Below are 14177 nucleotides of genomic sequence, written 5' to 3'. Positions count from 1 at the left end.
AATGAATTAGCACTGACGCAGAGCTCATGACCTCCTTGGCGCCAAGGGGCTACATTTAGCCAATTTCCTGCAAGGATATAGTTCAAGGAAAGTTTCTCACTGATGCCTATTATAATTTATATGATCATATTTACTTTTTTGTTTTAATATTTCCAGGAGTGTCTTTATTTAAAAAAATCAGTTTTAATAGTTTTTGACTACCATTCCCTTGTTGAAAATAAGATTTAATTTCATTGCCTTTGTATATGCCCTGCTTGACAGTTAAGTCCAGTGTTTTGTTATTTCAACAGACTTCAAACATGTCATAAATAAATTTCCACTGGGTTGGCACTTCCTTTTTGCTTCCTGATGTAGGGATTGATTGTTCTTTGCAAGTCTCTTGGGATTTTATGAGCTTTCTCAGAATGACTGACTTGACCACAAATTCAACCATCATAATTTTCAGAAATGGTTCGCACAGAAAAGCCAATAGAAGCAATTTTCAGAACAATAGCAAGTGCTATGTATAGTATGAGATCAAATGCCTTCTCAGGTGTAACAAGGGACACAGACAATGATGAAATCTACTCAAAATGTCATTAGTAGCAGAGAAGGCAGTTAATATGAAAGTTGTATGAGATAATATTCCTAGAATAAGCATTTCTCACAAGGGGTGTCTTTCTATATGCATAAAAATACTGACATGGTTAGACTACTTGGCATTTGGGAAGTTTACCAAGTATTGTGGAGACGAAACAATATTAAAGCTATGTACTGAATTCACTTATTATAAGAATGTAGTAAAATATTAATAATATCTAAATTAGTAATATAATTGAATAATTAAGTATCTCAGACAGAAAAAAAGAAAAGAAAATAGTGTAATAAAAAAATTAACTAAGAAAGGAAAAGTTCAATGTTCAATCCAAATGCTCAGAGAGAGAGATGTCCAGTGGCATCTTGAATATCTAAGTCAATCTTGGTCTTCTCTAGGCCTTGCATTTATACCCAACAGCCCTGAAGTGTCAGCTATGCTTGCTGTTTGAGACAAGACTGTTGCTATGTTTAGTCTCAAAAATCACCTTTCAATATTCTCCTAACTATTCAATAGTATTCGTGTACTCTGGTCAGTAGCTAATAAAACAGCATGAATAAGATCACTTCTTCTGGACAGTTCAACAGAATTGTTAAACATGAGAGATTTAATACCACCCTTTTTCTTAAGCACTTTTGGCCATAGCTGGGTATAATTTCTCTTCTGTGCCAAATTCTTCTCTATGAAATGTTTGGGAGGATGTCTGCATCCAAGGAATCAAGGAATCATAGAATCATTTAGGTTGGAAAAAACCCCTAAAATCATCAAGTCCAAACTAAAGCTAGCACTGCCAAGTTCATCACTAAAAAATGTCCTCAAATGCCACGCAACTACACGTCTCTTAAATATCTCAAGCAATGGTGACTTAACCACTTCCCTCTGTCAGCCCGTTCCAGTGCTTGAAAACCCTTTTGGTGAAGAAATTTTTCATAATATCTCAATCTAAATCTCCTCTGGTGCAATTTGAGGCCATTTCCTTTCAGCCAATTGCTTGTTACTTGGGAGCTCTATTCCCACCTCACTAAAATCCCTTTCAAGTAGTTATAGAGAGACAGATCATCTACCTTGAGCCTCTTTTCTCCGGGTTAAACATCCTCAGCTCCTTCAGCTGCTCCTCACAAAACTTGCTCTCTGGGCCCTTCACCAGCTTTGTTGCCCTTCTCTGGACTTTCTCCAGCCCCTCAGTGTCTCCTTGTACTGAGAATCCCAGAACTGTTTCTGTCATGGCAACAGATGCACAATGACTTCCAACTCCTTTTGGTTGTTGTCCATGTGGCGTGCATCGGTGCAGATGTACTTCAGTTAGACTGTTTATTCCATCATCTTTTACGAGTTTTTGGACGTCTGATTTGGATTTCCTATTGACTTTTGAAATGCTTTAACCAATTAGAAGATTTCTCTGGAGCCAACTGGGCACATATCTGGGTTGGACTGCTATTGCCCTGTAAGATCTTAAAGGCAGCTTTTTTAGGAAATTAATTTTTGCCAATACTTTGAAGCTGAAAATGAGATTGTTCACTTATTTCCTATTCCAAATATTGGGTAAAACTGGATTAAATATTTAAAGACATTAATTTCTGAAAAATATGTTATTAATGCTGAATGATGCATAATTAGCATTCCTAGACTTACTATTTAAAATCTTTCTGGAAAGCATTCTAAGTGATGCAGAACTAAGTGTCAAATATGCATTTAATTTATGAGCAAAAAATGCTGCTGGCACAGTCATCCACTTAGGAACAAGTGGTTGCTTGACTACTGAGTAAACGTGATACCAATGAATGCAGTATAACATCACATAATTTTCCTATGTTCCTACCACAGAAAAAATGTGAAGGGCTTTGATCCAAAGTAATCATTTTTCCTGTTCTCATCCACAAGTAGCACAGTTTCACCATGATGTGTAGAAAGACAGCTGGAATTATATACCCCGTGTAAGCAACTATTATACCAGTTTGTACTTGGGAAGTAAATAAGCTCAGAAATATTTGTGCATTTGCTTAAAAGAACCAAAACTACTTACTAATTTTTCAGTTATCTATGTTTTATGTAATCATGAGAATCATGCCAGTTAAATCAGAATTTTATGCCCAGTGGCATAACTTTCAGTCTTCAGTTGTAAGTAGTGTGCAGCTAACACATGAGATGAAATTGGAAACTCAAAATTGCATTCAGCAGAACACTTTTTCTTATCCAACTGCACAAATTTAGAAATTTGCTGCAGAAACCAGAATTGAGAGTTCGATCTCCAATGCTCGATAACTAATTCAACGTGAGAGAACCTGTATGTAGAATAGTTGGAAGACTGATATTTTCATTACCACATCTTATTAAAGAGAAGGTGAGTCTCATTAGAGCAGATGCTAAATGTCCTGCAATGTAAATACCTGAAGTTTTAAATCACTGTGCTTAATTTTGGGTCTGAGATGTTTATTAGGAGAGAAAATATATGATGCCACATTCAGGCCTTTCTTATGATAGCTTGCTATCATTGTAGGCAGAAAAAATATCCAAGAGGCTGGGTGCTCCAACACTGGCTGTGGTGTCATCCAGGGACAATCAGCAGTTGGTCTCAGCTTTGGAAGTGAGGAGATGAATGGGGAATCAACTGACAACTACAGAAACAATGCTGGGAGAGAGATCCCTACAGAGCGATTGCACAAGAAATTAAGTGGTAAAGCTAAAAGGTAACAGAAACTCAGAGAGATTTGATGAACCATTTTACATAAAATGGATTTCAGGAATACTACTTAAAATACAATTTCTTACGAAAACCTAAACATATGTTCTCTTACCCATTATACAATAATAGGTAAAACCCCTCATTTTCTTAAGTAATTTATAATATCCGCTGAGGAGATTGTGTATTGTGGGACACACCTGAAAAGATTTGCAAACTGCTCCAGTATCTGTGATTATCTGCTCCAAGATCATCCCTAGGGACCATTTCTAGGAAATTATGGTATTTGGAAAGAGATTTTTTTATTCCTGGCAATCTTATTTTTGTATGTATCTGTAATGGTGTTTTGTCTAGCAAAATAAAAAGGAGTTCAAAACAACAGGTTTACCGCAGATTTCCCTTCAAAATTTAATCTCTGATTTTTTTTTAAACTCTAGTTACCTGTACATATACTTCATATATATATATATTCATTTATTCATATATTTATTTTTATGGAGATACATAAGCTGTATAAGCTTTATAGGTTATGAAAATATATTGGTAGGAATATAGCAACTACTGTTAATATTTAGAAAAAACAGCTGTATTCTATACTTTGAAGTGAATATTCTATTTTTTTTAACAATAAATAAGAATGTAGCTACTCTCTTGATCGATCATTAAAAAAAAAAAAAAAGGGACGTAACTGTGAGAGGTCACCGAGAATTATGCTATAGTTTAACCATCTTTTTGCTTGACTTGGATGTGGGTATTTAAATTTTCCCTGGGATGCACTTCCCAATTAAAGCATGTTAGAATTCAAGACCCCTTTCTCTGTACAAATTAACTGAAATACTTAATTTCAATAGAAAGCAATGGGAAGAAAATTAGCCTTACTGAGCTACAATTCTGGCACCCTTGGGGGAATGGGAACAGATGGTTTTACTACAGATCCAGGACTGTTATGCATTATTTTTTCTCACTGTCTCTCGTCCTGTCTCTCAAAGACAACTCCTCCCCTTTTCTGGATCACAATACAGATTTTTTTGGATGCTTCTTAGCAGGATGTATATAGGTCTGGGGTTATGAGATTCCACGCAGAAGGACACATGAACCCAACTGAGCCAGGAGATTGTTGCTCTGCTCTTGTGAAGATACTGGTGTTTCTCGCATAAACAGCAGCTGCAGGAAAAGGATAGAAATGGATCAGAAAAGTTGGCCAGTGGCTGTATTGTAAACATCAGAAGGGATCAGACTATACATAAACTGCATATCATATATGAATTAGTAATAATACAGTGAGGCAGCTTATCTCACACATACTGGATACCAGATTTTAGAACCTGGTTTTAGAACTTAAAGCATTTTTAATTCTCATCAAAGTTTGCAGTGAAATAGAGGAAATGTCTTGTTTGCATCTTGTCATGGGAATTAGTCTGCTGTTTATGGACTGTTTAGAAAACATCATAACTCTGGTCTGAAATGGCTTTTGCAAGAGAAATCTACTTCTATTGTGTTTATTTTTCAATTAAATATATTTTTTTATCTGTTGAAAATATATAGAATATATGAATAGTACTGGAATTATGTTTTTATGAATTTATTGAAAAACCTTGTAGTGCTCTCTGTCTCATTTGTAGTTAAGTATCTCTAGAGAGTTTAACATTTTTTTTCTGTATTTTGGCATGAAAGGGAGATTAGATCTGTTAGAAATGCAAACTGTTTGGTGTAATCTGGAAGTAAAAAAATGTATCAGCATTCTAACTAAAGAAAAAAATTAGCTTTCCTAACATTATTTTTCAGTGCATTAAGGGCCTATTTGATGCTTTTCTCACAGCGTGTCTCAGCAGATAGAATGATCCAGCTGAGCAACCTTATCTGCTTATAGTTTTCTACTAATCAGATAACAATTTAGGTCAATGATTGTTTTATTTGGTGTAAAGACAAAAGAAAATGTAGGCAATGCAAATAATGATAAATTAACATTTTCAAGGCTTTTGAGATTGATGAGATCAGCTTTCATCAATTCCTGAATGTTGTTTTTGTCTTTGAACGGCAATTACTTTTGCTTTTTAATTTCTGCTAAGATAAATTTGGACACGTGAGTGTTAAGTATCAATTTACACATTTGAGTCTTGAAGGCAAGCAAGCAGAACATTATCTAATTACTTTGATGACAGTTTTTACAGCAAGAAAATGTCACATTAAAAGTTTTCTCATTTAGTAGACAGCTTTGTCAGAAACAATGCAAATAGGATGCTTATGTTTATGAAACCATAGTTTCAAGGTTGATGTGTAGATCTCTATCTCAGGTAAATTCAGATTAAGTATCTTTGAAGCCCACTAAGAGAACTGATAGATTTGTGAATCCAGTCCTTTCCTTAGAGTCCCATATTTTCTGTAGTACTCAAAGTGTGTGATGGAAAGTAAAAAGATGGATTTTCCACCTTTTTCTCACATCTCTAAAACAAGTTAAACATTCATCACCTGAAATCATCCCACCAGAATGTCATGTGTCAATGACTTGGTATTTCTGCTAAGCACTATGAGTATTCAAGCACGTTTCATTCTTTCATACCAAGCACTACACTAAAATGTGCTCTTACTTTGCATGAGCATCCATAAATCCTTATGCTATTTGAAGAAAGCATCTTTTGTAACTTGAGTGGAAGATGCAGAGCTCCCCATTTGAATTGGCCAGAACAGGGCAGCTGCAGCCCTGGGTTCTGCAGGACTCGTGGGGAGGTTATCACAGGCAGCCAAAGGGGAACATGTGTTACTCTACTCCTGTCAAATTGCAACTTGCTCTGACTTTAGCCTCAAGCCTTTGCCATGAAATTACTGATAATCTTGGGGATGAATGCTTGACAGACTTTTCAAGTATATAAATAATGTAGTATTTTGCCTTTCAGATCTCTGATTTTCCTGAGTGGTTTGAAGGAAAAAAAAAAATCAGACTTTTATTATTGACATTAGTGGAATTACTACTGTCTTATTTAACTCTTTAATAGATTTTAAACCATTGAAGTTTAAGCAAAGAGGCTTTTTATAAAATTCAAAATTATTTTCTTTCTTTGAATTCTTTTAGTGGTTATATCTTACTACACATGATGATGACAGCTTAGGAAATAGAAATGTATTAGTTTCATCAAGCTATATATAAAATTTTAAATATTCAGTAAATAAACATTGTAAACCAAGAAATACTCCAAAATAATCAAGTGCACATCTGGCAAGGCAGCTGAAAATTTAAGTATAAACAAGTTCTAACTGTGTCAATTTACCCTACAAATTAATGAAATCACAGCAAAAATTCAAAAAAGATGTGGAGTTTCTTTGCACGTTGAAGAACCATTGCAACTCACTTACTCAAAGCGAGCAAAGCATGTCACATCCTCCAAAAGAGAAGCATGACAAAGGTGAGAAATGGGAAATAGTCACATGAACTAGAAGAAAAGGATTTATTCCCATAATTTTAAAATTTCTGGAACAACTGGCTTATAGCAGATGGTAAAATCCAGGGGAGTTCAGCCCCTTCTCCAACATCTGGTATTCTGCTACAAGAACATAAGGTCATATAAATAGTACTGGAATCCTAGTCAAGTCAACCACACTAGTTTAGAATATTATGTTCTCCATTTCTGACTTGAATCTGAATTGTTTCATATGCAGTTTAGTAACTTACAGAGAGATAAGAGAACTTCTCACTTGGGGTTTGGGTATAAAGCTGTTAAAACTTTATGAATGTTTACTGAATTTCACTTCACAGACTAAACAGAGAAGTTTACATGTCTTGATGGAGTTCCGATATATAGCCTGCATTCTATGAATCTGCCAAAGTGCATCTTTAGGTTAGGGAAAACTACTTCAGAAATTGCCTTGTATGAATTGGGAGCAAATAAAGGAGGACATTTTTTTTGTCTAAGTTTAGGATTTAGGTATCCCTCACAGTGATTATACAATCAGTTGTGAATCTAATTAATTGTGGTTTTTTCTTTTACGTATCCTTTCATCTTACTCTTTACAGATTATTCAGTGAGAAAAAAAAATTAAGCACTTATTGAGTATGGTTAAGGCTTAGCTATGTTTTGGTGTGGCATTTCACTGTTGCAAACTCTCATGGCAGGAACAATACAGTGGACACCACAATCTGGTTTAAGTTGTCTGTTTCATAACTTCCCAAACCTCATATGAATGGTTTTGCTGTCAGTGGAGGTTGTTTTAAATGCTCTTAATCTTAATTAACACTTCAAAAATGGTGCAATTTTCAGTTTTCTGTCTTATTTTCTCAGTCCTTCCATGGGGCATGCTTTCCACGGAGCTTCACAGTGTTTCTGGCTCTCTCTTGGAGAGTTAAGAATCCCAGTAGATTATCTGCTGCTTCATTTTGCATGAAAGCAGGAACAAAACTTACGGATGATGTCTTCTCAAGCTGAGGAGTTCTAACAGCTATAGTTACCACCTGTGAAACCTGGAGTTTTCAGGTAAAATACTCCTGAGTAAATGTAGTTCTTCCCTTCTTTGGCAATAAATGATGTTAGAACTACCTGTAAAGAACAAGAGTGCTCCATGACATTTACCAGGCCTTGCTACTCTGAAGACTGCTCACAGTCTGACAATGATGCCATTGAAGTGAGTAATACCATTTAGAACAGAAGAAAGAACCAGTGATGTCAGCAACAAGCCTCTTCCTGTGGCTGTATGGTATTGACTTGTCTTTAGCTAACCTCTTCTTAATAATCTTCTCAGTGGCCAAGATTATTATTTATTTATTTAGTAATTAATTTATTTTTAATTTTTTGAGTGTTGATTTTTCTTCCTGGGAGTTTGAGGAACCCTGTAATACAGATCATCTTCATTCCAAGCTGGCCCTAGAAGCTGCCTCATGAATAAGTCACAGAAGAAGCCAGAATCTGTTGACACTGGTGGCTGCAGCTGCGTTCTCAATTTGAAACCACTCAGAGAGGATGCTGATTTAGGAATCCATGTGCACAGTTCTGCAGGACCCTGACTGGAGATAGAGTGAATAACTGAACTGAGACTGTAGCCTGGGAAAGGTGAAGTTTTATTCACTCACTGGTTGGTTGTCATTGTTAGAGTTACTAAAATAAAAATAGTTATTTTAGAACTGCTTTTCAAAGTTACATTAAGTTACAGTTAAAAAATATAGTTCTTACATGTTTCAAAGAACAATGACATAAAAGGAAAAGTTAACTTGTAGATCTTTGAAACATAAAAACTTATGATTTTGAAAGCTGAATGTTTTAAACTTAATGCAGTACTGTAGTGAATGAAAATATAAACTTTTGCAACTTGGATTATCTAAAGTGTAAGCTACTCTTATTAATCTTTCCAATGAATACAGATCTTTTACATATAATACTTGCAGCAATATCAAGACATCTCATTGCTGCACAGTCTGTTCTTTCAAATAAGTATATATGAGTGTGCTGTCACAGAGCCTTCTAGTTTCCTGACACTAATATGTATTTGAAAACTCACTCTCTTATTTTTGGAAATTACATTTGATAAAAGATTAATCTCTACATGAAGCATATATTTGTATTTTGTTCATAGTTTAGAAATTAAGTTAGATCTTAGTACTAGCTCTTCCTCTAGTGGATGTAATTGACTTAACATCAGAAATATATTTCAGTGTTTGTTATTTTAACACTTACCTGAATTTTGCTTGAGTTTATTTCAAACTAAGCCCCCAGGTAGTAGTGTGTCTGCTCATATAATCAAGTTGGGGTTTTGTGTTTTTTGGTGGGTTTTTTTCTGAAAGCAATACGAGTCCAAGGTATTTTTGCACTTCAGCTAGAGGTTATTTGCTGTACTTTGAAATAAGTAATAATCCCTTTGATGGTTTACAAAAACTGATTGGATAAGCTGAAACCAATAGTTATCCTGATGGTAACCCATGGACTACATTGACCCAAAAGTGTTCTGCATCCAAATTACTTGACAGAGGGTGTAGGCTAGTAAAAAGTACATCCATAAGATGTAAGATTTGAGGTGACAAATAGTATCCATCCTTAAAAATGGCATTATCCTTCTGGGAGAGATTGCATAACCCCATTTCATCTGTCTTCACAGTATGTAGAGCAGATGGTGAGTACATTTGTCTTAAGAAAGAGCACAGACCTCAAGGTACTTGTGGTACATATAAGTCTCCTTACCTGCCCTTTAACTCAAGATTTTATTCCCCTCACAGCATGTGGGATGTGAACATAAATTCAGTAACAAGGCTGAATTTAGTTCCAAGTTCTGCACTGGACATCGATGACTGGGTGAGTGAACTGTTAGACTGCAGGGGTAGTATGCAGAATGCAGTAGAATTAAAACTTGATTTTTTTTTACTGAGACAGTGATATTAAAATTTTTTTGTTTGTTTATAAATTATCCTTTATGTTTCAAATGGTATCTGCTAGGGTGATCAATGCATCTGTTATCTTTTTATTTGCAAGCTTGCTTTGAGGAGCTCTCAACAGTAATTACTTTTATTATTATTATTTGCTTGGACAGATTGGATTTGCCAACTTGGAAAGTGAAGTTTTAGAACTCTTTTTAACACTTGCTTTCATGTAGGCGTAGTGAAGAGTAACTCTAGGCATCTAAAATGAGATTAATCCCAATGTTGGCATGATTATTTAAGAGAGAGGAGAAAGCGGTGTTAATGATAATAGAGAAGGAAGCAATGCTATTTTTAGGGAGACACTGGATATAAAAGGGGAATAGAAGGGCTAGACTTAACAGTGATATGTGAAAAAGGCTGACATGGAAATATTCTTATGGGGAGACTGAGATATAGTCCAGAAACCTAAGAAAAGTAATTTAAGTTGAGAAAGAGAGCAAAGGAGAAGAGTTCAGTGACCACATACAGCTCATTAAAAATGTAGAAAAGGGATAAAGAGTTTGCTGAAATGCAGTTGAAAGGTCAGTGACTGTCATGAATGGATACAATATCCTTACCCAGGAACAGGAAAAATACCTGAATCTACGGGAAAGAAATTTTCATGACAGGGTTTTGCTGAGAAGAAAAGGGAATAAATGGCAATACGCAATTGTTAGAGATTTCTGTAGTTGTTTGCTAGAAGTAGACATGCTTATACAAAAGGGTAAAGCACCATGTTTTAAGATTTTTAGTTTTTTTTTTTTTTGGAATGGGTTACTTGCAACTCGGTACATTCTCAAGCTGAAATAAGGTTCCCTGATTCACAGATCCAGACTAGAGAAAAAATATAGTTTTTAATGATAAATTACTGATATTTTAGAACTTGCAATTGTAAAATTTGTGAGCCTCTAATGCTTTCTACTGTCCACATGCCATTACAACATTTGGACAAGAAAGTATAGATAAAATGAGTCCATACATGTGTTCTATAAAAGTTTTCATCTCTCCAGAGCTTTTGAGACCTCTAGTGTATTGTGGAGTCTTAAACCTGTATTTAAGTTGCCTAATTTCATTAGGTCTTATTAGCTATTAATATTAATTAAAAAAAAAAATACCTGGTCCATTTGATCTTTTTCATCACTCAATTAGAAGGTTGTCCTGTGTTCTTTCTCATTAGTTTTATCTGCAATGTAAAAAGGAAAAGAGAAAGAGAACAAAAAGTAGCTATTAAATAAATCATCAACTATCCATTTTTTCTGAGGAAAAAAAAAAAGCTATAATATAAAGAATTCATTCTATATCATATTTTCTAAATGAAAAAGTTCTGAAAATTCTGAGTTGACCACTTGTAAAATTTTCTACCCAACAGCAACCATTTGTACCTCCAAATGATGCAAAATTGAACACATTTATATTACAATTTTTTAATATATCCTTAAATTAAAAATAAAAGAAATAATATTTAAAAGAACAGAGTCTATTCCTCAGGCTAATGTGCTGATGATCTTATTGACTGCATAAATGATTCCATTTCTGTCTTTTGGCATAGATGTGATAGCTGGTTATGCTTCAAAAAGATGGGAGATATGCTAAAATTCAAGGGCAGCTGGAGTTGTAACTGAGATCTAAAGACAGAAAATGAGAATACTGAAAGCAGTCCTAACACTAAGCCTTTCAAGATGATGCAGTACATGTGCAAGATTTCATGCTGGTCTTTCAAATAGAGCTGAGAGACCTGATTTACTATCAACTTGTTCAGCATGAATTAAACAAACATGTCAGCTGACTAACAACACCCACACTGGAAAGAGCATGTCCCTCTGGTAGCGCAGGTAAAGAGGGCTTACCCTGCATAATTTATGGTCTCCCTGGAGTTCAATACTGAAAGACTACAGAAACTGCTGTAAATTCCTGATGAAATGCGAACATAAGTCTGTTTACTATTAAATGTGATTTACTGCTGTTACATGGACTCTCTCTCCCAGCCACCTTGTAGTTTTCGTACAAGGTACAGGGATTTTAGACAAATAACAATAAAAGCTTTTTTATTTGGAGTTAGTGCAGAATAACTTGTATATAGAATTATCATCTATCTTTTCAAATCTCTTTTTAAGTACAACCTATTTTTATAATTTTCTTTAAGAATATCAAGAATATCAATTTAAGAATGTCAATTTCAAGGGGATCATAATCAAGTATCACTTCAAAACTGAAAATGGTGTAGACCTATAAGCTAATTTATGTAGTGAAAGCAAGACCTGTTCTACAGATTATTTCTTGACAGTATGGAGTTACATGGAATCACATTTATCACACAGAATCTGCAGAGTCTATCCAATAGTAATGATAATAACTTTGATGTTTGTGTTACGTGTAATGCATTTTTATAACACTATACTCATTGAAAGTAGAACTGGAGATTCTGATTATAAGAAAATGTTACCAACTGCTTGTATGTATTATTCTATGCATCTACATAATTTTGAGAATGGTTAACTAGTCACTTTGCTCAGACATAATCCTGATTTTGTGGTGAATTTCTAAAGTCAGGAATTTGCTCTCTAGAAGTCTTATTTTACTTAGATTAGCATAATTTATGCTCAAAAGTCTCAATACTTGGAAAGTTAAGAACCAGAAAAAACATGCATTTCAGAAAGTAATTCTTATTGAATGCCAGTGTTTGTGATAAAGTTGAAGCTTCTTGTTCATTGGTCTCATTTTTGAACTTCCTGTCTTCCCTTCCCTATTCAGATGAGTTTTCCGATTTTGGAGTGCAGTATGCTTATTCAGTAGAAATGCAAGTACCTGCTTAGCCACAATGGGTTTATTAGTTGTTTTAATGAACCCTTTAAAAAAATGTAGACATTTGATCATTGTTCATTTTAGTAGGGTTTGGTTTTTTTATTTGCATAGTATTTTAACATGCACTTCCTATAATCTGTGTGGAATTACTTCATGGAATGTAGATTTTGTTCTATCTTCACTTGTGCCCTTCTTCTTTATCACCACAAGTACATTTTTGATCTGTTACTTAGATACCTGCTCACTTAGGCTCTGTTCCTGATACCAGATTTGGTTTTGGTTTGTCTTTCTCTTCACTGCCTCTCTTCTGTATTGGGCAGGAATAGAAATTTAAAATCTTCACTACAGTGTTTCGATTTTTTTTTTTTCTCAAGTCTTTGTAAAAGTGTTTTGGTTTTGGTTCACCAATTTGAGTCACAGCAGTAATTAAATTTGTTAATTTATAATTTCTTAAGGTATTTTAGGCTTCTTTCAGGCAGGTAATCTACAGAAGTGAATGCCTGGAGTTTTTTTGAATACTGAATTAAGCTTGATCATTAACCTCTAGCTATTATGTTGACATTGCTGATTTAGACACTGATGATGCGTGTGACTACTGATCCTACTGATGGGAAGTGTGAGTTGTAACAGCTAAAGTTGGACATCGATGTTAAGTTGTCATCCACATTTCTACCTGCTGAATCAATATATTAAGAAAGACATTGTTCAATATTTGCATGCCTAAACTTCACCCTGTTATCCTATCTGGACAATAAATATCTGGCCTCTTAGGAAGAACACTGAGCATAGAATGCAGACAGTGGTAAGTGTGAAGTCTCAGAGTATTTCTCTTCCTGTTAGTCTGCCTCAACCCATGATGGAGACTAATTAATAGGAACTTTCACTCAGTTTTAGGAACTATGAAGTAAAAATAATCTAGAAAAGCAACCCCTCCTGGCCAGTGTTCTGGGATGCAATACTATCTTATTAATAACTCTTTAAGAACAGCTGCTTAGATCCAGCACAATTATTTTTACAGAGCTGACCATTCCTGCGACAAAAATCATGCTTTGCAGCTTTGCTTGTTCCACTCTGCACCCAACAAAGTTTCTGTAAGTAAAGAACTTCCTTCCGACTTCTGATATATTTTAATTTTTAATAGATTGCCCTTCCCATGCAAGTTAAGAATCTTACCTTGTTTTAAAATTGTAGATGTTTGACTTCACATTTTCTGAAAGAGACATTTTTAATGTAAAGACTGTGTCAATCCAGAACAGACTGGTATAAGTCCTTTCGTGTCCCCGTTGGAATATATTTTTACCCCTTCAAAATATATTTGTGTCTGTATACATTGATCAAGAGATCTGATTGACTATGTAAGGGTAAGGATTGACTACGTAAGCTCATCAAAGCGTTTTGAAAGATTTAGCTGTAAAACTTACAATGTAGCTTTTAAATAAAAAGCAGTGTTGGTATGCCCACTTTCATGCCAATAACCTTGAACAAACTTAATTTTATATTTTTCCTTGGGAATGACACCAAGAAATAAAATAGGAGGTGAACATATTGGAATGTGAGTGGTTGCTGCTGTGCTTTAAACATGGTCCTTACACTTGGGCAATGTACAGAATCTCCAGTGTTCTTGTTATTGATTGTACTTTCTTTGCTACTTTCATTCTAGAGAAAGAAATACCACTGCCTCACAAAATCCTCAGTATAACTCTATCTCAAATGGCAAACACAACAGGTACAAGAAAAAGTGTGCA

The sequence above is a fragment of the Sylvia atricapilla genome, chromosome 4, assembly GCF_009819655.1.
Source record: "Sylvia atricapilla isolate bSylAtr1 chromosome 4, bSylAtr1.pri, whole genome shotgun sequence".
In the NCBI taxonomy this organism is placed as follows: domain Eukaryota; kingdom Metazoa; phylum Chordata; class Aves; order Passeriformes; family Sylviidae; genus Sylvia; species Sylvia atricapilla.
Note: the sequence above shows the minus strand (reverse complement) of the source record.